The sequence below is a fragment of the Zootoca vivipara genome, chromosome 5 (assembly GCF_963506605.1).
Source record: "Zootoca vivipara chromosome 5, rZooViv1.1, whole genome shotgun sequence".
Classification (NCBI taxonomy): domain Eukaryota; kingdom Metazoa; phylum Chordata; class Lepidosauria; order Squamata; family Lacertidae; genus Zootoca; species Zootoca vivipara.
In genome coordinates this window covers 48,154,003-48,177,507 of record NC_083280.1, presented here as the reverse complement: position 1 = coordinate 48,177,507, position 23,505 = coordinate 48,154,003, and the positions used below count along the sequence as shown (strand labels likewise).

The following is a 23,505-nucleotide window of genomic DNA, read 5'->3' as shown; positions in this document are numbered from 1 at the left end:
AGAAGTGATTTTAGCATTCTGAATATGAAGTACCATTAAAACTAGTACATTTATTTTTGTCTCTTTTACTACAGGAAACAGTGGCAGGAAGCTCTGCAGGTTAAGTACAGCACTAGGCTTTTGGCTAAAATAAAAAATAAAAAAAATCAGAAAATAGCCAGACCCTAAGTTCAATACAACTGCCAATTACTTAACCCATTCTAAAAACCAGCCAATACTTTCTTTTAGGACAGTACTGTGAACAAAATAAATATTGGCTTAGTTATGACACTTGTTATTTTTAAGCTTTAATAGCCTATTGTTCACTCATGGTTGCCTCAACAAGATAAAACACTGAAAACAGCATTTCCTGACAGGAAGTGAATTCCCACTGTGTATCACAGGATTTCAGCCAAGCTCTCAGTTCTAGAAAAGGAATGGGACTCCAAGTCCAAACCATTGACAATTGACACAATTTCTCTCTTTCTCCTCCACCTTTCTTTTAAAAAGGTGATTTATTTTATTTTAATTTTTGCCACTATCTTGCAATGAGATCCCATCTCATCACAATAATGCTCTTAACAAGCACACAATGGCACTGGATGCAACTTTACCCTCTCCACCGATTGCCAAGAAACTGATCAGCAGTCTGGAAGAAGGCTGGAGGTTTTTGGCCACTGTATTCCTAAGGTGCCTGGCTGTGCAAAAGTCAGAAGAGCAAACTCCCTATGACAGAAGGAGATGGGCAGCTTCCTTTGTTACTGGGGAACCAAAGCACCTGGAATGTTGCAGCTGAAAGGGCAAGCTTCCTTGTGTCTTCCTTTCTCACAGAAATATGAGCCGTCAGAGAAAGGGATGCAGAGGTTCTCTCTTACAATAAATGTGGGGCAGGTGACCACGATTTTTCTGCTACAAAAGATTTATATCCCAGGATTCCAAAATAGCTTGGCTGCTAGCACATAATTTGCAGTCACCTGGAACAATTAGTCAACTGTGTATTTGACCACATACCAGGATCATAGCTGATAAAAACTATGCAGAAGCCCTTCATTCTGGGCACCTCTTTTTGGCAATCATACGTAATCAAATGGGACGCGGGTGGTGCTGTGGGTTAAACCACAGAGCCTAGGGCTTGCCAATCGGAAGGTTGGCGGTTTGAATCCCCGCGATGGGGTGAGCTCCCGTTGTTCGGTCCCAGCTCCTGCCAACCTAGCAGTTTGAAAGCACATCAAAGTGCAAGTAGATAAATAGGTACCACTACAGTGGGAAGGTAAATGGCATTTCCGTGCGCTGCTCTGGTTCGCCAGAAGCGGCTTTGTCATGCTGGCCACATGACCTGGAAGCTGTACACCGGCTCCCTCGGCCAATAACGCGAGATGAGCGCCACAACCCCAGTCGGTCACGACTGGACCTAATGGTCGGAGTCCCGTTACCTTATCAAATACCTCAATATACGTAGTCCAGTTTTTTTGTTTTGTTTTTTTAAATACTATCCTATCCTTAACATTAAGTGAATTTCTGCTTCTACAGCAATGGACATTTGCTGGCAGGATGGCAGATTAAAGTTCATCTCTCATTCTGTTTCCTAGACATCACATAGAATTGTATGTCAGGTCAATATATGTCATTTTCAGTATTCAATGAAGCAAGGAATAGGATTATAGGACTAAAATGTGGAAAGAGCACAAGAAAACATGCAAATTTTCAGCATCAATTGTCAATGCTTTGTTTTATATCAAAACTGAGATGTAGGTACTTTCAGATATCAAAATTTAAAAAATGTGTGTTAGAAACAAGGTAGATTTAATAAAACTTGCCAAAATGTAAGTGAATATAAACAGAAAAGATCCTAAAGATTTTAAGCATATGTTGCTTTTATAAGGTTGAAAAGATACTTAGGCTGCAATGCAATCCTGCTGATCTGAAAGTAAGCTCTACTGAACTCAGTGGGACTTATTTTTGGGTAGGCATGCATATGATTGTACTGTTAAGAGTCATTCAACTCTGGCAATATCAGAGACTTAGCTCACCACTTTTTCATCTTTGGATAAAGGACCATGTTAACAATTATAGGGTTATAATCTTTAATATGTGAAGCTCACAATTCTCCATGGAAGCACAGTGTATCTATCCTAAAATAATTAGCAAGGAGGTACAACTGAAATGATTTCGGGATTACCTCTGAAATTTTGAAATCAGTGTTCTTTCAGCTGTCCAGAAAGTATAGTGATAAGATAGCACGTCACAGCCAGGCACTTTATGACTCCAGTGTGCAAAGCCCATGCACAAATGCCTAACAGAATTTTCAGGCAAGATCTGAACATGATGCCAGAATCTGCTTAGAAGTCAGAAGTATTCACTTTACAGATCTGGATTAATTTGTGCCTATTTCTAGTTTTAGACATGCTTCATTTTCTTCTTACTATGTACCTTTAGATTTAATGATTTATCATTTGTATGCCCTTAATATTCAGAAGAAACCATAGTGTAATTTATGTGAGGGGGAAATTAGAAAACTTACTGTTGAAAACACAGAATTGAAGACACAAGATTTTTAATTGGGTTAGGGTTAGGGTTAGGATTACATACCAGAAGTTAAAACTTGCTCCTAGTCCAACCACATCAAACTCTTGGCTAACTGCAAACACTTCAAAATTGAAAGATCTAATATCCCCCCAAGAACCCACTATGAACAATAATATAGAAGGAAAAAACAATTTGCAAGAGAAGAGATTTGCATGGATAGGAACCCTGCCTGCAGAGGAAATAGAATAATTCACACAAGTTTAAACTCACCATTCACATTGCTAAACCAAAGATGAAGGCAAAGTTCTTAGCATAAGAGCATTGAAATATGCTTCAAAACAGTCTTTGGCTGTGTCTCTCCCCAATTGGTCCGCCAAATACACAGCAGCTACAGCACAAAGCATCTTTATGGGTGGAATAAAAGGCTCTTTAAATGCTCCTTTTTTATTGAATGAACCCACTCTTACACAAAGTTCATGCCACGATGTCTCGAAGAGCAGAATTACCAGATCACAAGTTATCATCCAATTCTGGTAAATTACATACTGTAAACATGCAAGTATTTATTTGTTATACAGTTAGTAAATAAATGTTTAATCATTGCTTAGCAACATTTTAACATTTCAAAGCCTTATTTACAATGTCCATGATACTGAAGTCTCGTTAAGGTTACATTCAGGGTGGGTTTTTTTTTCCAAATTAAAAACTTCATTAAACATTTGTTTACTCTGGGAATTCCAAATATGTTTGAGCCATCCTTCATTACCTTCTTTCCTGTCTTAAGTCACTCTGTAATTGTCTAAATTATGAACTTCATGCTCTGCCTGTACAAAACCAATGATCATGGTGACATTTATTTTGGCAAGGTGTAAACAATAAGATACCCCTTGAGCAGAGGTTAGAACCTTGTGGACTATTGTTGAACTACAATTCCCAATCAGTCCCAGTCAGCATGGCCAAATATTTTTGCTAAATGCATGAAATCTACAGCAGAAAAGCACTATATTTTCTTCCTCCAACAGACTGTAGCAGCTGCCCAACTGCCTTATAAAAAACCCCCTAAAACAGGAAACTGAAGCTGATCACATATGGCAAAGCTGAAGAAATCTTGCCCTGGAGGTGACCCTTCTTTTTCATCATGTTCTTTATAATACATGTGGTAAAGATCAAGGGTGGAGCTCTTTCTGTGGACAAAATTACTATACAAAACTGTTGAAAGCATGTACTTTGCACTGGCCAAGTCTACAAATTCTGTTATCTGAGGGTTTGGGAGGAATTGTTAATGTTTTCCTTATCATAAATTCTGATAAATATGAATACAGTTTACATAAAAAGCTATGGGCCTAGAGGGACATGCACAGAAAGAAGACTTTGAGTTTTGGATGCTAGTCTATAGCATCCTGCCAACTGATGTTTTAAAGAGACCTATCGGAACATTAGCCAATTTGCTCTCCCACCAAATAGAGGAACTCCTGGCATTTAAGAGGTGTGTGTTCTCTTGCTTCAAATAGTGAATGAAAACAAAATCTGGGCATTTGTAGCTGCCCTGGAGTCACAGAATGGCACATAGAAGAGATGAAACTGTCTAATGTTATCAACAGGTTGTTCTGAGATGCCAAACCTTGATATCCTTGTAATTTGTCACTTGTTCACTCACCTCTGGTAAGCAGTAATTGGCTATTGCTGAGCACCTATATGCAATGTGCCTTTTCTCTTTCAAATATCGGAAGTTCAAAACCTTAAAAGGGTTTAGTATTGGGTGATTCTTTATGATAGCCCCCCTCCCAAATAGCCAAAAAAATGGTGGTCTAGACAAGAGTGATTAGTCATTTTATGCTCTCCTGCCTTGAATACTCTGTATTCAAAATTTCAACACTTGAAAAAAGCCATATGGTGGAAACCCAGGGATGGGTGGAGCTTACAAAGTCATTTTTATCACATACAAAATACTTAGCTTCATCATTCATATTCACCCATACGTGTTCTGCTTCACTCTCTAACCTACTTTGTAAATACCATTACTCTCTCACTTATATGAAGTAGAAACAGACTGCTCAAAAGAGATGGGAGTGCACTTTATAATTTCCCCTTTCCTCATGGAATTCTTAGAGTACATAAGGGCAGGAATGAAGTTCCTAGTTCTCTTCCCTTCCCTTCCAACTTCACTGGATTTTCCCTTTCTAAAGCTGTCTTTACATGCACAGCCTTGGCTCCCACAATGAGGTGTGCTATGAAATGAGGCAGAAAATATTTCATTACTTCACTACAGGAATAGTATAGCCAGGTGAAAAAGTGAAGACCACATTCCTCATGGTGTGTAGAGGCAAATTGAATGATGCCTTTTCCTTGCATTCTCATTTGTCACAAAATATTTCACTTAAGTGAAGGTGATCTTGCCTCCCTCCAATCATTCTAGTCATCAGTCTCCTCACAGCTGCACCTGTTAATTTATAGCTGCTGAAACCATTGAAGACTCATCTAACTCAGACTGAATGAATGCTTTATCCAGAACCCAATTCCTAGTTTAACTCTAAATTTTCCTGACTACCCAGCTTAAATGGTTAAGAAAAGACAATTAGAAGACCCATGATACCAATGTGTTTTGGTTCGAATTTTTACTGCAGTCACTGCAGAATTCACTTCTCTTGAGTACTCCTCAGTCAAGTCATGAAGTCAAGTACTAGCAACAGAAAGCGCTGTTGACACCTTCAACATACTTGGTCAATGAATGCATGCACCTGCAGGACCTACCCTCCATATATTCAGTAGTGTATGAAGAATGCATTTGTATGCACACTGCTGTAAAACATAGAAGTCCATTTCCTATCTTGAGGTGAGCAATATGGAAACTGAATGTGGGGTAAATTGCCTACACCAGGCATGGCCGTTTTGGGGGCTAAAAAAAGCCCAACTACTCCAATCCTTTAAAAAAGCTCAACAACTTTGGTCGGCCCTTACGCATGTTCACTTCATCAAATCTGGACCTCTTTGAAAAAGTTTGGGTGTCCCTGGCCTACACAGAAAGTGAGAACAGGGCTATAGTGTTGGCTTATATCTGTCCCAGTGTTATCTTACAATTACAACTTTGGCTGAAGACTTGCCAATGCATGAGAAAATAGTTTAGGGGAATGTGCATAAATTAAAGGTGTTTTTTTTTAGAATCTTGCGTACATTTCTTGTTCACTAGCAAAGATGGCGGGAGCATACCTGGTAATTTCACATTCTTATCCATGAAACTTAACTTTTTCTATTATTTATTTTTTATTTTAAATCTCATAAAATGATATATGTTATTTATTTTAATCAGATTAGATTTGTCAAGAACATTCATTAGGATGTGTAAGGGGAGTGAGATACATGGGATAGTATCAGCCAGTATGGTTTGTTGTTAATTACTATTTGTAAAAGTATTTTTTATAAACTTAAAACAAATTTGTTAATACTTTAAAAGGTAACTCCTAAATCCTCAAAACTTGCCAAAATTGAGTAAGCTCAAATGTATTTTTGTCCAAATTATCAAATCAGTCCCCGAATATGTTGCCTTAATCAGAGCAAATACTTGCATCATCATATCAGTTATTGAGAAGTTCTATTATATAGTTAATAAGAAATAAAAAGTCATCTAGGCAGTAGTCCATCAACTGTAGCTGAATGAATTGTAGCAGAACCCTTTTTATTGAACCAGTAAAACCAAAAGAAAAACAAGAATGCTTACATTAACTAAAGTGGATATTTGATATGTACATTTAAAGCTTAATCCAGTCCTATGATGGGTGTAGCACCTGTATTAAATCCCTATAGGGTAGGGGTGGAAAGTCTCTGGCCTTCCAAGTGCTGATAGACTACAATTCCTGTTATCACTGACCACTGGCTATGTTGGCTGATGGGAGTTGGAGTTCAATGGAGAGCCACAGGTTCCTCACCCCTGCTTTAGGGCAAAAATAGACACCTGCCCTCCTACCTCCCATTTCCATGCACCACAGCTTCCTACCTATTTCTATGGTACTCATGCATACCAAGGGGAAAGAAAAACCAGAGGTCTCGTGCTTGTGGAGATTCTTCTGCATAAACACTGCACACTCCAAGTATGATTAGATCAAACCATTGTTTTATTCTATATTTTCATCCGTAGGAAATAAACGAGCATTTGAACTTTATTTCTACGCTAAACCATAATCCAATTACAAATCAGTATTGTATCACTGCTTGTCAGAATATTTTGAATGTGTTTGACCTAGTAGTGTCAATGCTCAGTTTGACAGAAAGCTGAAAACTTATACAAGACACTGACGTTTTTTCCTTGAAAAAGTCCTCTCCAAAGCAAATTACTTTTGTTTTAAAGCAAGGCTCTGCCCTTTATTTCCCAACCACCACCCACTCTTCCAAATAAACAAGTGAGACAATGTTTCATAGGAATTTTAATTGTTTCCATAACTCTCATTGTCTGCCAAAAACCACTTAATCTGAGATAGCTGAGGGAGGACACACAAATACGTGCACATAATTGTGTAATGAATGAAAGAACATGAGGAGTTTTAAACTTCTGCTTCAGTTAATCTTAGTTTGAAAAAGAAAAACAGACACAAAAAAATGTGGAGCATCATTTAAGATGCTCATCCCTGGACTCATATTCAGAATGCCATATGCTGGTGGTCACTGAGCTTCAAAGAGGGATGCTTTGGCAGGGTGGTAAAGGAGTGTGGGACTGAAATGGAGGTGTGGATTATCTTAGACTTGTTACACTGAGACAGCATCCTCTAGATTTAATATTCCTATTAGATTAGCCTACAAAATAATAGACTCTGAAAGGTAGTCAGGTTATGGCAAGTGTGAGGGAAATGGAATATTTAATGTTAAACTAAAACATGTAATGCTCAAGAAAGTAAAACTATGCTCAAAATAAAAGACTAAACACATACAAAACCATCTGTTTAGCCAATCTATGAGAGCACTCCGAAGAGGTAAAACTCCTGTTTATCTATACACATCCCAAGTATAGCTGATTCTTCTAAGGCAACATTTACTTACTTATTTTGACAGTCCTGTTCTATGTGTTGTGTATTTGAAGGTCACACTGAACTCAATTGACTTACACCCAAGCAAGCATGCACTGAGTTGCAACATAAAGTTCAATATACAGTGGTGCCTCGCTTAACGAATGCCCTGCTTAACGAAATTTCCGCTTAACGAAAGGATTTTTCAAGTGGAGGTTGCCTCGCTAGACGAATTCGTTTTATGAAAAATTCATCTAGCGAATCGCGGTTTCACATAGGAATGCATTGAAATTCAATTAATGTGTTCCTATGGGCAAAAAAAAAATTCAAAAAAAATTCAATGCATTCCTATGGGATTCGCTAGACGAATTTTTCGTTATAAGAAAAGACCCATGGAACGAATTAAATTTGTCTAGCGAGGCACCACTGTATACTATTCTATCCTTGGTGGTACTTCCCCACCACCACCACAATTCCCTACAGTTTTTTTCTCACTGAAACATTAACTTCAGTGTTTTTAAAAATCTATCCTCTATTATTTTTCAGTCGTGCCACTGTGAATTCTTGCTTTCTACATTTCTCTTGTACTTTTCCACTGAAATATATAAGCTGGGGAGAACAAAGATGGTGAGGATAAATAGGAATGGGGAGTGATGGCACATTAAGCTCCTCTAGGTGGTGTGAGGCACTATCAAGTCCTTAAGAGTTTTGTTGTTTTTCACTTGTAGCTCCTTGATGGACAGCGGAGTTTGGGAATGAAACTTTCCTCATGAAACTGAATTGTGGTTCAAAACACTTAGCATTTGCTTCTAAATTTGTCTGCTGATAGGCATGCGATTGCAGAGCCTGGCAGGGATGGACAACAAGCAACCCAGAGTGTAGAATCAGACCATCAGTCCATACTTGCAGGGACTCCTGCTACATTCCAGGTACTAGATGACTTCAACAATGATATAAAACCACTTGATTTAGACACAGGCAGGAAGCTACGGGTACCTTGCCATGAGCAAATAGCCAATGAAATAGGAAACCAGCAGCCTGAGTCTTGGGTGAGTAGCACTGAGGCCACTCTTCTAGTGTGTGAAGTCTGCTACAAAGTGGCCTCTTTAATTTCCACCACTGTAACCAAGGTATTTCTTCCAATGAACTAAGAAATATGTGGGTGAAGACAAAGTACTGTTAACAGTGCAGTTTGCCTCAGGACATTAACAGTAAACCAGTAGCTTAACTGTCACACCTTTCAAATGTTAGAAATGGTTCTTGAATGCAGCTGATGATTTGTGATATGACGAAAGAGCAAGATTTGACACGATTCTGACAAAACAGCAATTCTGATCATTATAAAAATATGTACTTTTCTGTCTAAATCAACCTTTTGGAATTTATCTCAGTGTTACCAATGGTTAAAAGCAATAAAAACAATAGTCAGCTTTGTAGGTGATTATTTTACTTAATTGCAGGGAAATAAGCCTGACACACTAGAGTACTACTGCTGGAAATGTCCATGCTGCTTTCAGGTCTAAAAACTTGCCTTTCACAGCTGCAAAGGAAATGACAAGAGAAGAAAAACACAGGCAGCAGAGATCAGCAATTAATTCCATCCACAATTGGCCAGATGTTTGCTCACGGAGGAATCAGTCTGTTTCCTTTAGGGGCTGTTGCCACTGAAAACTGATCTTGTGCTTTCAGAGACACAAACTGTTTGTAACATGTTAGGAATGCATACTGGATCACATAGAGATGAAGAAATAAAATCCAGATCGGGCTGTCTGCAGCGTGCGTTGCATATCTCGACTAAGAGGATCAAGTTATTCTATCCCCTCCCTTCCCCCACTCTCTTGATAACAATGGACAACTGCCAGCTCAGTCAGATTAAGTACGCAGAGTGGACGCAGTTGTGCTTTACTGGCAAAAGAAAGGTGAAACATTCTTAGGGCTCTATCTTTTGTGGCATGTTAAAGTCATCCAAGGCATTATGTATTTTAGGAGGTGCTTGCCAAACAAACAGAATCAAGGGCACACACTATTACTTGTGCTGGCTGGTTTCATGACACTACTTCGAACAGCGCAACATATCTGGTCAGGAATAACACAAGGTAAATTTTAGTTCTCAGTGGTATGCTGAACATATAACTAACTACAGGAGCTTTCCACATTCTGTATCCCTACACTGTGACATAAAAGCAGAAGCTTATCCAGAAAAACAGGTAAAGCAAAGCGTGTACATTTTATCAAATAGCACACCACCCCTTAGTAGCTGCAGGCAGCCGTTCAGCCCACAATCTCTCACATGCATTGCATCTTACAAGAACATGCATTTAACATGCCCCAGCTCAGATGACACTGTGCTATCCCACATAGCTCACGTACTAACCTTCAGTTAATGATTAAAATAAACCCATGCATACAGTTGTTCAAAGCCAGTGCACTGTCCAATTCATATGCTCCTGAACTTCAATTATTCATGGTCAATCAATCATACCCTAAATATACTCAGATTAAACAACACCCTATCTGCTTTTGGTTATACAAACTCTGAAGATGAGGTGCTGCCTTCTGCACACTCTCTTAAGTGAAAAAATGCTTCTGGTATCTTGCCAGCTCAAACTAGCACAAACAAATACTACAGCACATGCCAGACCTGTGCCAAAATGAATCACTGAGCAATACAGATGCTTTGTATATTTAAATAGTACAGGTGTCTGTCAATGACAATGTTACGTAGTACTTAAGCGAGGAAGAAATATGGGATCAACTCACAATCAAGAGGTGTTTGTGGTTAGTGTTCTAAGTAAGGTATTTGGTTAGCACTCAAGGAGTTTTTAACTGTTTTTAAAAGCTTTCAGTGTACAGTGGTACCTCGGGTTAAGAACTTAATTCATTCTGGAGGTCCGTTCTTAAACTGAAACTGTTCTTAACCTGAGGTACCACTTCAGCTAATGGGGCCTCCCGCTGCCGCCACTGTTCTCATCCTGAAGCAACGTTCTTAACCCGAGGTACTATTTCTGGGTTAGAGGAGTCTGTAACCTGAAGCGTCTGTAACCCGAGGTACCACTGTATTGTTTTAGTATTGATATGTTTAATCCTTTGGAGAAAGGTGCAATATATAATAAATAATAATAGTGCACACTTCACACAATCAGGTGCACCTGCTTTAAAAGCCCAGATATTTGAAGGAAAGACCTGTGTTGGTAAATATGCAGAGATACATATATGTTTTACCTTAGTAATAGAACAGCTAGCTGTTTAATACATACATACATATGTCCCTTGTCAGTACGAATAAAGGTAAAGATAAAGGGAGACCCCTGACCATTAGGTCCAGTCGTGACCGACTCTGGGGTTGCAGCGCTCATCTCACGTTATTGGCCAAGGGAGCCAGTGTACAGCTTCCAGGCCATGTGGCCAGCATGACAAAGCCACTTCTGGCGAACCAGAGCAGCACACAGAAACACCGTTTACCTTCCCGATGGAGTGGTACCTATCTACTTGCACTTTGCCAGAAGCTGGGACCGAGCAACGGAGCTCACCCCATCGCAGGGATTCGAAACCGCTGACCTTCTGATCGGCAAGCTCTAGGCTCAGTGGTTTAACCCACAGCGCCACCCGCGTACAAACCTTTAAATAGCTGTGCAAACTGATCGTTCTTATTAATGGTATCTCTTTTCTTTTTTTAGAATAGATAATGGATTTCAGTATTCCTCTTGCAGCTGCTAATTGCCTTTCTGAAATATACATCAAAGCAGGAAGCTGCATTCATCACCCTACTTCAGGTGTTAAAAGTTTCTAATATTTCAGAAGAAACATTAGCTATGTTTGCACATAACAATAAGCTGGACTTTTGGGCTTTATTGTAGTTTATTTTGAATGAGCAACATCCCGGTACCCAATGGCCTGCACTTCACTCCTCCCCTGGTGTGAGCAGCTTCCCATTACTACTAAACTAACAAGCCACAATCACTAGCCAGCCTTAATCAATGGTTTGTTGGCATGCTGATTTTTGGCTTGTTGGGAAGCAACAAACCATGACCCCTGGGTTTGGATGAAATGAAAAGCCAAGGCTTCCTGCTTTGTGCTGGGGGAGAGCAAAGCAGGAGCAATTAGGCAGCATGGCTTATCACTGCATGTGTACACAGCTTGTAACTTCTAAGTACTTTTTGTACGATTGAGATTCCTCCCCTCCTGCACCTCCAAATCCCTGCAATTAATATTTATTTACTCGGAATCCTCTACAGCCTGAAAAGCCTCAAGGGTAACTAACAATCGAAAAGATACAAAACTAAATAAACTATTAAAACAGTTACAGGTAGGTAGCCGTGTTGGTCTGACGTAGTCAAAACAAAATAAAAAAATCCTTCCAGTAGCACCTTAGAGACCAACTAAGTTTGTCATAGGTATGAGCTTTTGTGTGCATGCACACGAAAGCTCATACCTATGACAAACTTAGTTGGTCCCTAAGGTGCTACTGGAAGAATTTTTTTATTTTGTATTAAAACAGTGTAACTGCATAGTTATAAACAAAGCCAAAACCAGTATCAAACTCAGTTTAAAAAACCAAGCTAAAACATGAAGATCAAAAAGCCTGTGAAAAGAGAAAGATACCCACCTGTTGCCAAAAAAAGACATTAGATCGGTGCCAGATGAACCTCTGGGGGAAATGTACTGCAAAGACAGGGTGGCACAACTGAAAAGGCTCTGGTCACTAACCATCTTAATTATAAAGGTCTCAGATGTAGACCTAAACTTCTGGGCATTTTCATGTGGGAACAGGTGGTCTTTAAAATAGAAATGCCTGCAAATGCTTTCTGACTTTTAAGGAAGTTATGAGAGATGCACATTTTATAGCTGATCCATTTCTTAACACTAACTGCTGCTGACTCAGCAGCAGAAGGCTTACTCAGATCAATTTCCTAGACTGTTATCTTGTTTTCCTTAAGAAATTCCTGTCTGCAGCCTGCTAATTCACACTGGACTCTGGGAACCTAAATATATACAAGTTTTCTCTGTACATGCAAGCAGTAGTGAATTTCCTTAGGTATGGATTCATGTTGACAAAACAATGAAGGTCTGGCAGTTATCCATTAACATACTCCCCCAGGAGGATGGGAAGAGAGAGGACAAATGGTCTTGACATTACAGTGGTACCTCAGGTTACAAACGCTTCAGGTTACAAACTCCGCTAACCCAGAAATAGTACCTCAGGTTAAGAACTTTGATTCAGGATGAGAACAGAAATCGTATTCCGGCGGCAACGGGAGGCCCCATTAGCTAAAGTGGTGCTTCAGGTTAAGAACAGTTTCAGGTTAAGAACAGACCTCCGGAACGAATTAAGTTCTTAACCAGAGGTACCACTGTACTAGCAAATTAAGGCAGTGAAATTAATTCAGTGGTCTAGCTTCAATTTATTCCACACTGGAGAGCCATGTTATTAGTTTGAGATGAGCCGCTGGTGCGTAGTGTCTTGTTGAATTGTAGCAGGGTATGCAGTTGGTTCCTACTCAGGATACCTTCCACTTTACTTAGTGCACATTATATAATTTGTGTTTGATGTATTTGAGCTAATGGAATATATTTACTTTTATTCTTTGGAACAGACAGGTTGTTTCATATTTTGTCTACATAGTTTTGTTTTTGTATGTACATGCAAAATGGTTTAAATCCATAACCTTATAATATGAAGCTCAAAGCCACTTTGCTCATTCCCATTACTGCTGTAAAGTACAATCCAAGATAGAGACCCTGTGCTGCAATCTCAGTTGATGTTGGTTCTAATATCCCTGCAGACTAAATCACTAAGAGACAGCTCCCAGCATCATCATACAGTAAAGATGTTGAACAACAGGAGGTATAACACTGAGCTCTATAGGACTCCATAGCATAAATGTCATAGGTTCAAGTAATAGTCCCTGCAATGCTATTCTCTGGAAGTGACCTTGCAGGTATTTTGAACATGATGAAACAATGAAATGAACATTATTTCTAACCTGGAGAAGATCAAAATGTTTAACATCTGTGAGAAAATGAAGGACAATCTGTATTCTACAGGAATGCCATTCTCTACTCAGTAGTCCACTGATCCAAGAATCCTAACACACAAATTTTCTATGGGCTTACTAAGAGTTTACTAAACTTGACAAGACACACTTTACACAACCTTTAGAGAAGAGAGAGGTGGGAAGGATGAGCTATAGGAAAAGAAATAAGATATGTTGATATGGTTAGAGTGTCATGATAAAACAGTAGCTCTGGAGTCATTGTGAGTTATTGTAGAATGGGAGGCCATGAGTAATGGGATTAGGTATCATACTGAGGACAAAGATGAGCATAGCTGAACTATTCAAAAGTAGTAAAGGTAAAGGGACCCCTGACCATTAGGTCCAGTCGTGACCGACTCTGGGGTTGCGGTGCTCATCTCGCTCTATAGGCCAAGGGAGCCGGCGTACAGCTTCCAGGTCATGTGGCCAGCATGACTAAGCCGCTTCTGGCGAACCAGAGCAGCGCACAGAAAACACAGTTTACCTTCCCGCTTGGAGCGGTACCTATTTATCTACTTGCACTTTGATGTGCTTTCAAACGGCTAGGTTGGCAGGAGCTGGGACCAAGCAACGGGAGCTCACCCCGTTGCGGGGATTCGAACCGCCGACCTTCTGATCGGCAAGCCCTAGGCTCTGTGGTTTAACCCACAGCGCCACCCGCGTCCCTATTCAAAAGTAGTACAAGGCTATTATTCCTAAACAGTCACCCACTCATTACACTAACCTGGAATCACTGAGATCTTTAGTTAAGCCTATATTTATTGCCATAAAAACACTCAAAATACGTAATGCCATTCTTTTACAACATGTAACTCCTTCATCTAACATTGACCCTTTTTTCAGTGACCACAAGGTTATTACAAGCAATGCGCACATGCCTATACATAAGCTGCAAATGCAAATGGAATGTTTGCTCTCCTATTAAAAATGGTAACGGGCAAGGGCACACAATTTTGGGGAAAAGGAAATAATAAGGAAGTGACAAGTCCTGCCATTTTTGACAGCTAGTCAAAATATGTTTGTAAAGGCAAATGAACTGACCTATACTGGATCAGAAGCACTGTTCCCCAAAATGGTTGTTTATTCATTTGATTAAATTTATGAATCACTTTCAATAAAATATCTCAAAGAGATTTCACAATAAAAATGTCAACAATTAAAACAATTACATGTGCAAAAGCAATAAAAAATAATTCCATATATAAAACACTTAAGAGGTGCACCCAAGGTTTCACTATCAATTCACCTTAATATATTTCCAAACTCTGATATAGATAGCATAAAACCAGAACAGAAAGGAAATGGGATGAAAAAAATTACAACTTTTCAGAGGAAAACCTCAGTAACTGTGAGGCATCCAGCGGTGACTAAATAAAAAAAATAAAGCTTACAAAAATGACATCAGTTTCAGCTGGCATGCCAATATACTACACTAGCACAAATAATAAAGTTCTTAATAACATATCATATTTTTAAAGCCAGTTTTTGGCCACATGCATATTTCAAATCCTCATGTTATTAAAAATGCACAATGAGGTTGATAAAATTGCTTGAGAATATATTTATACAGTCTCTTTTCGGAATATGTTTGCAATAGATGTTGTCAAGATTATCAAATGTTCAAGTATATCAAAATGGTGCAAAGGACAAACATGACATCTATTGATGATTTACAACTCTGCTGGTTAAAAAGTGAAGGTTTGTGGGATAAACGTTTGTTTCCCAACAGTTACTTTTCATTTCCAACGTTCCAACAAGTTTATAAAAGCAAGTTTGTCTGAGTTGGTTACTTCTAAGATAGCAAAACAGGAGGGAAGAAGTTAGAATTAAGTGCTGCAACATTAGAGTGAATAGTTTCTTAGAACACTTTATTCTGGTTTATTTCAAACCCAGTTTGAGAATTCTTGTATGACAGCAAAATATAATATGCTTTAATTCCCCTCCCCCCCCCACTTGCAAAACTAAAGTAAGCTTTCGTGAAATGGTTCAGGAAAAAAACATGTCTCAGAAACTAAACATGCAATTCTCTTAAACCTGAACCACCCTACAACTGAATGTGCAAGGAAAAGAACAGATTGTGATGCTTACCTTAAATGAGGCCCCTAGAACTGAACTGGAAAACACCATCCATGTTGGGGGAGAGAGGAGAAAAACAGTAACATTTCAACTCCCACCAGAACTCACTCCTGCATAATTTCTTTTAAAAGTCATAGCCAAGTTTTTCTTACCCATAAGTGCAATCAAAAACTTTACATTAACCTTCTCCTTTTTGTGTTGTATGAAACCACTTTATCTCATAGCCCAGGAATCTGACAGGGAAAGCGATATGGAAATTTATCTGCTGCCAGAAAACGGCCTTCATGCTTGCGTATGGTACTGGGAAGAGGAGGGAACGTTGGGCAGATAAGGAAGAGCATTTTAACACTCTGCTGACGCTGTAAGTAAAATAACAGCTACTTGATATATTTTAAAACACAAGATTTGTTTTCAAAAGGTATTCCTTAAGATACTTTCTAGGCAAATTCATTAATCTGCCCAGAAAATATAGGAAACTCCTTATTTAGATACTTGTGAGGTAATAAGATTGTACAAAGTTGTGTGGAGTTAAGAGTTAAGAGTCAACTCGGCATATTTGTCATCAAACAAATGTAGATTAACCTAATTAGCCTATTAAATTTTGCAGGCTGGCTCTGTAGTAAGCCTCATGGACAGGGATGTTCACAATTTGAATCTGTGTCAAAAAGTTCACATTCTGGTGCAAGAAAACCAAAATGTGACACTAAAGTTATGCAAACACAGTTGAGGGCAGTGGCTATGTATTTCCTTATTTTAGTCCCACCTTGCATTATGTAGTCCTATACGACTTCCTTAAAAGATAGGTTTAAACTATGTTAGTAAAAAATGAAATACAGTGGATGCTCGGGTTGCGAACGTGATCCATGCGGGAGGCACGCAACCCGCAACGCTGTGTCTGCACATGCGCAAAGCGTTATTTAGCACTTCTGTGCATGCACTGAAACCCGGAAGTAACCCGTTCGGATTCTTCCAGCTTCTGTGCGGGGTGCAACCTGAAAAGACACAACCTGAAGCGTCTGTAACCCGAGGTATGACTGTTCAAAAGACTTTTGGAATAATGAACAGAGATTGTATATAGGTTGAGACAAGAACAAACCTATCTTCACAGAAGGGTCCTCATAGTGTTAACTCTGCCAATGTTCTTGTTCAGCTGACTTGAGTTAGCTTTTCTATGCTAACTGAAAATGGCAAATCCTCATTTTACTGGTATTAGGATTTATATGGATTTTTAGCCTCCCCCATTATAAAAGCTCAGGACAGATTTGAAAACAAATACCTTCTCCAACAGAATGGATTAAAAGCAGACAACTGAACTGAAGTTTGATATACTAAGGGATTCTGCTGTGAGTATTTCTCTCTATATATTCCGTTATAATTGCCTACCTATTATTTTGTAGAATTGAACAAGTATTTTAAGGGTGCAGAAGCAAGCGCACAGCAGGTGAACCCAAGTTAAAACCAACATTTTGTAAACTCCCAAACAGCTTCTTGGCAGTTGTTTCAATGAGCTCCAAAATGCAACCTAATAAAATTATTACTACTACTATTATTACTGCTTAACAGGAGGTAGAGGGGCTGCACTGCACTAACGTTCCCCCTCTACCTCCTGGTTTGCTGCAGCAGCAAGAACAACAACAGTATGTGAGCACTGATAAGCACTGCTGGCTTTCATAATTTCCAAAACTTTAATTTAATTTGTTGAGATGGGGTGTTAAGGTCATTACTGTACAGGATACAAGTAAACACTATTTTAATCTACAAATGCCATGATTTCACACTCCTTCTTAAGTTAATTTTTAACTGAAAACTACCACGTTGCTTGAAGATAATATTCACATATTGTTTGCACTAGCATCTGGGCAGCATTCCAATTCATCATTTTAGTAAAAACTATAGTTTGATACATTAGCACAATCAGCAATGAAGAGTGGCTGGGAAAGAGAGAGAAGAGACACAAAGCCATTTCCTTGCACAGTTGTGAACACTCAGGCAAAAGAGGGACTATCTTACTAAAGCATTTCCTGTGATCAACAGGAAAAAGAAGCTACAGTAAAAAAAGAAGCTACAGTGAAAACAGCACTTCTTTCCTTTCCAGAGTAGATAACACCATTAGCACATCCTGTTTTTACTGTGGGATCTGAACTAAAGTAAAGCAAATCACAGGAATCATACATAACTGTAGCAAATATACAGCAAGCAGACCTTGGGACAGTATGATACTATACTTAAGAATGTTGGACTAGTACTGGGGAGATTTGGGTTCTGATCCCTATTCTGTCATGATGATCCCTGGGTGCTCTTGGAACAGTCACTATATCATAGGATTGTTATGAGAACAAACAGGCAGAGCACAACATATGTTGCTTTGAGATTGCTGGTGGGAGAGTAGGATATCAAAGCAAACCAACAATATAGGAGAAAAAAATACCATTACTATTCACAAGTACAGTAATAATTCAAGATCCCACACATCGCAGAATCAGTTCTAAAAATCTCTAATGTATATCTGTCAAGAGAGGGCCATAAGATTTCTGACTGGGATTTGATGAAAGATTTAGAAGACTCAAAAGAAGACAACCCAGACACCCAATTAGAAAAAAAGTATCCAATGGAAAACAGAACTTATCTAAAGGTTCTTTCACTTCACTTGAAGGTACTTAAGTTCTACCTCTTCATCATAAACCAAGTTCCACATACAACAGATTCTGATTCCCAGATCTCTTTAAGATAGCACATCACAATTTTGAGTACTTTAACACACAGTACTGTATCCCAACTTTTTGTCTAAATGTTCAGCAATGTCCTTTGCAGTTCTGATAAAATTTACCTAAGATAAGAATGAAGAACAAAATGTTGGATTTCGTCTTCTATGAGCCCTAGCCAAGATGGGCAATGGTCAGGGATAATGACAGCTGGTCCAACAATATCTGGAGAGCCAGAATCCTCATCCCCTGCTTAAGAGGACCAGTAATTCTAGCTTTAAGATAGCATTAATACTTCAACCTGATTCCATTATGTTCCTTTCTGGATGTTCCAAAAAGTACCATTAACATCCCTGTGTATCCAAATTGTTGATTTATTTAGGCCTCGTTCCTGCTCCTGCTCCTCCTCTTCCTCATACTCCTCTTGCCCCTGCTAATCCCCTTCCACTTTTCTCACTTACTTTTTGTTTTGCTTTAACAATGCCTTAGTGGTGGCAGCACTGGTGGTCTCTCTCTTTCCCCTCCCTACCCTGGTCAGAGGAAATGCCAAGTGGATTGTCCCCCAGAGCCCAGTATTCTGAACATTGGCCAGGAACCCCTGTGCTGCCACCACTTTGCTGTAGGGGCTGGACATTCTGAGTTTAAAAACAGAGCTAGGCAAGGAAGAGGAGAAGGGGGAAGAGCCCACTGGAGCCTCACTGGGTGGGTGGCCTGCAAGCAAGCAAGCAAGCAAGCAGAGCCCAGAGGACACCAATTCACTGCCCACGCATCCAGAGACAATTGTCTAAGCTTGGCTCATGGAAGTGCTGGCCCTGTGTTTATTTATTCATGCTAAGTGTTTATATTCCCACGCTAACAAAAATTCACAGGGCAGCTTGCAATTCAAAATACCATACAATTTAACAGACATACATCAAACAAAACCAATATTAACATGCAATAGCAGCATACAATTATTTGGCAGAGATTTAAAAACTAGATTGGAGTTTAACAGATTTAAAAGCAGGAGAGAAATAAAATGATTTCTGCCTTGTGCCAAAATGATATCAAGTTCAAGCTACTCTGGGGACATGGTTTTAAAGATGCAGGGGGCACCACTTCGAAAGTCCTCTGTGATAATGTTTTGCTACATCTCACCTGTGGTGGCATCAGAGAAGGATTTAAGATGGTGGTCTTATTGGATAGGCATAAATGGAGACAAGTGATATCTAAACTATGGACAGCACACAGACCAGGGGCTCCAAATCATTTTCCTAGTTGCCACTTCACATATTACACATTTCTAAAACAGACCTCAAAGATTCTAAAACAGACCCTGTGTTCATACTGTAAAAGACACATGCACAAATGCACCAGTGACACATAAGGATGTTCACACAGGATACGTGCTGTTTCCTACACAGGCAATTGTGTTGAAAATGTGTTGTGCTCAATTACAGAATTTTATTTTTGTTCAGAAGCTAAGTGTTCCAACTTCTGATCTAAAGTGAAAGCTTACTAGATACCTGGGTTTTACTGCCCTTAATCTTTGCTGTGATTTTTTTGCTAACAAGCTCAACCAAGGTTGTGGAAACCAAATGACAAATCCTGACTCAACATTCGAGGAACATTAATTCAAACAAATCTCCCTGGATAATTGTCTGTAGTCATACATGTGGGGGATAGTTCTTAGATTGCCTCCTCCCACACTGGCTTCAGAAAAATTGACAGGCAAAAGAAAGTAACCATTTGCCATTTGGAGACAGTTGTGTGTTATCAGTTTCAGCTCTAGGGTGACAATTCCCATCGGATTCCTCTTCCTTTGGGATATGGGAAATTCGCCTTTGAAATCTTTTTAGGGAATGAGCCATGACAGCTGGAGAGAAAGTGTCATGGACAATTGACAAACTGCTGCATAGCTGGGACAAGTCATATTCACAAACGTATTTTACCCAGGTGAATTGGAGAGTTCTACAAATAGTAAATTGGACTGAATTCAGTCTACACTCAGCCTCTGACAGATTACCCGAGAGGGAAAGTAATCCTCAAGTAGGTTGTTCACGCTTTGACTAGGGCAAAGTGAAGGTCATGCAGAAACAAATGAGGTAATTTATGTAAGAAAGAGAATAATTCCCACCCACCCCCAATAATCAGGTAGGGTATACCAGACGTGCTTTTCTGGCAAATCATCAGCTAAAATTTGACAACAGAAAACAACCTATGCAGTTCACTGAAATTCATACAGCACCACCCCAGCCATTGGTTCAGCTGCTTATGCATTATAAACTGTTTTATTAACTGCTCAGAAGTTTTAAAAATTGCAGACATACAACGCCTAATGACAGGTGGTTAGTAGAAAGGGGTGTAGAGAAGAGGCAGCAGTATCAACCGTTAGTTATCTGTTCTACAGAGTTACTGTGCTTGGGTAAATAGACAAGAGATAAATAAAGTAAAGCAAAAATAAAAAATAGCAGCAATGTCAACTCTGTTAACAATATCCATATGGGATGGGAAAAGCACTGGAGCTAGATGGACTTACTGCAATTTATTATAAAAAGTTTAAGGATGCACTTATAGGACCACTTAAGGACACCATTAACAGAATTCTGGGGATGGGAGTAGTCCCAGCTTCATGGAAAGACACATTCATTACTCTGATCCCTAAACAAGGCAGTGACTTAACAAAGACTAAAAATTACAGACCTATTTCATTATTGAACTGTGACTATAAACTATTTGCTACAATCCTGGCTATTACACTGAAAATGACACTGACTAAGTCAGTCCACGAACACCAGGCCGGGTTTTTACCAGGCCGACAAATGAAAGTCAATGTAAGAAATGTAATCAATTTAATAAAGTACCTGGAAGTAAGAAACAGGCCGTGTTAATCTTTCTACATGCAGAGAAAGCTTTTGACAATAGTTCATAATCATTTATGATTAAGGTTGTAGAGAAAATGGAAATAGGTACATCTTTCCTAGCAGGAGTTAAAGCAATCTATACTGATCAATCTGCAAATATATTGGTAAACACTATTCTTTCAGACAAATGCCAAGTAGAAAAAGGAATGAGACAAGGCTGTCCCCTATCTCCACTGTTTATTATGAGTCTGAAATATTGCATCCGAATATAAGGTGAAATAGGGAAATTAAAGGTATTGAGGTGGGATGTAGAATCTATAAATTAAGGGCATTTGCTGAAGATGTGTTGTTGACCTTAGAACAACTTTGGAGAGTGTTCCCAAAGCATTAGAAAAATTAAAAGCTTTGGAGAAGAGCAATACTGTGAGAGTAAGAAGAACATATATTTAAAGAAGAGTGGAAAACATTTATTGTTTATATGGAAAATAACTGTACACAGCTGAAAACGCTAGCAGCATTAAGATAAATTAAACAGTGTAAATAATATTTGATTGATGTAAAAGTGGAAAACTGATTTGAATGGTTATATTAAAATATGCAGGAATGTATGATATGCAAAATGAACCATGGAAGGAGAAGAATGGAAGTACTGGATATTTTAAAGTTTGCAAAATGTTTTTTTGAAATGTAAAATTGAAAACTTAATAAATTATGTGGAAAAACTCACCAATATCCATGTATTGGTGTTAAAATTCACCAATAATTTTCAGAAGTACTATCAATCTTTGTTAATGGTACAATCTTATTCCTAATCATCCAGCAAAAAAATAATATTCATTTTTTACTAATATTTTCCACAAAATCACATTTGTTACCTGGATGTTATTTTCACAGTTCTCCTCTCCCTTCTGACCTGCAAACAAAAATAAAGCAAAGCATGTCAGCTCCAGACAGAACTTGCAGATTGTAAATTTCAGTATAATTTTACATGACCAAATAAAGGTAAAGGGACCCCTGACTGTTAGGTCCAGTTGTGGACGACTCTGGGGTTGTGGCGCTCATCTCGCTTTACTGGCCGAGGGAGCTGGCGTACAGCTTCCAGGTCATGTGGCCAGCATGACTAAGCCGCTTCTGGCGAACCAGAGCAGCACGCAGAAATGCCGTTTACCTTCCCGCTGTAGCCATACCTATTTATCTACTTGCACTTTGTGCTTTCGAACTGCTAGGTTGGCAGGAACATGACCAAATACAGCCACTCAAAAACACTGTATTGTTGATTTATTTTTTAAAAAATAAATCAACATTACCAGGTGTTCAGGAAAGTGAACTCAACTCTTCTGGTTCCTCAAAATTGGCTGCAATAGGGATGGACAACTGAAATCAAAAGGACTTCAGTGTGTTTAATGATATAATGGATTCTAGCCAATGTTTATATGAAGTTTGCTCTTTACGAATCTTTGATTACAAATCAAAATTGCTCTTAGAAAGTAAGGTTAGATAGTGCCTAACTGGACATTCAAAAAGCACCGTAAAATCAGTTTGTCATCGAGTTCTAATTGCCAAGACTTCTCAAATCAAATTAGCAGGACACCAAGACAGTAATCTCCTCTCCTCCTGAAGTTTTTCATATACTGCAAAGAACCCTGAGGAGGAAACAGTCGAATCTCTCACCATTCTGACTGCAAAAGGCAGAAGCAGCACAACAGGTTTGTACGGTTTCTGCAAATGGCCTGTCCAAAGAGAAGCAAAGTCCAACCCCTCCCATTCATTTTATAGCACATGCAGAGAACAGTACATTTGCAGGCTTTGTCCTGGTGGCCGCCATTTACCCCCACAAAATATTCTGGCCATAGCATTCATTCTGACACATTCTGTGGGAAATTATGTCCACCCCCACTTGCAGTCCTCCCCGCTCCCGTCACAGAACAATACAATGTAGAGGGAAATAGCAATCACCATGAAGCAACCCAAAAGAAAACCACCTGTACAGATTTAAGCTTTAAAAATAAAAATGACATTGGGTGGGATCCAACTAATGAGTCCTGTCAGTGGATGCCCACACAATAATAATAATAATAATAATTTATTATTTATACCCCGCCCATCTGGCCGGGTTCCCCCAGCCACTCTGGGCGGCTTCCAACAAAACAGTAAAATACAGAGATCCTTCAAACATTAAAAGCTTCCCTAAACAGGGCTGCCTTGAGATGCCTTCTAAAGGTCTGGTAATTGTTGTTCTCTTTGACCTCTAGTGGGAGGGCATTCCACAGGGTGGGTGCCACTACCGAGAAGGCCCTCTGCCTGGTTCCCTGTAACTTGGCTTCTCGTAGCGAGGGAACCGCCAGAAGGC

The 23,505-nt window shown here is 39.2% G+C and overlaps 1 protein-coding gene across 9 annotated transcripts in view; it reads right to left on the bottom strand.

The window, feature by feature from the left end:
- ADD3 (adducin 3) overlaps positions 1 to 23,505 on the bottom strand; it is a 106,737-nt gene that overhangs the window by 44,512 nt on the left and 38,720 nt on the right. For 6 of the 9 annotated variants that reach the window (XM_035134156.2, XM_035134158.2, XM_060274726.1 and 3 more), the window contains one exon: positions 22,031 to 22,068. The gene's annotated coding sequence lies outside the window, so the exon portion shown is untranslated. Of the gene's footprint in view, positions 1 to 15,622; positions 15,648 to 22,030; positions 22,069 to 23,505 lie in introns of all 9 variants that reach the window. The other 3 variants (XM_035134161.2, XM_060274727.1, XM_035134160.2) reach the window with 1 other exon arrangement.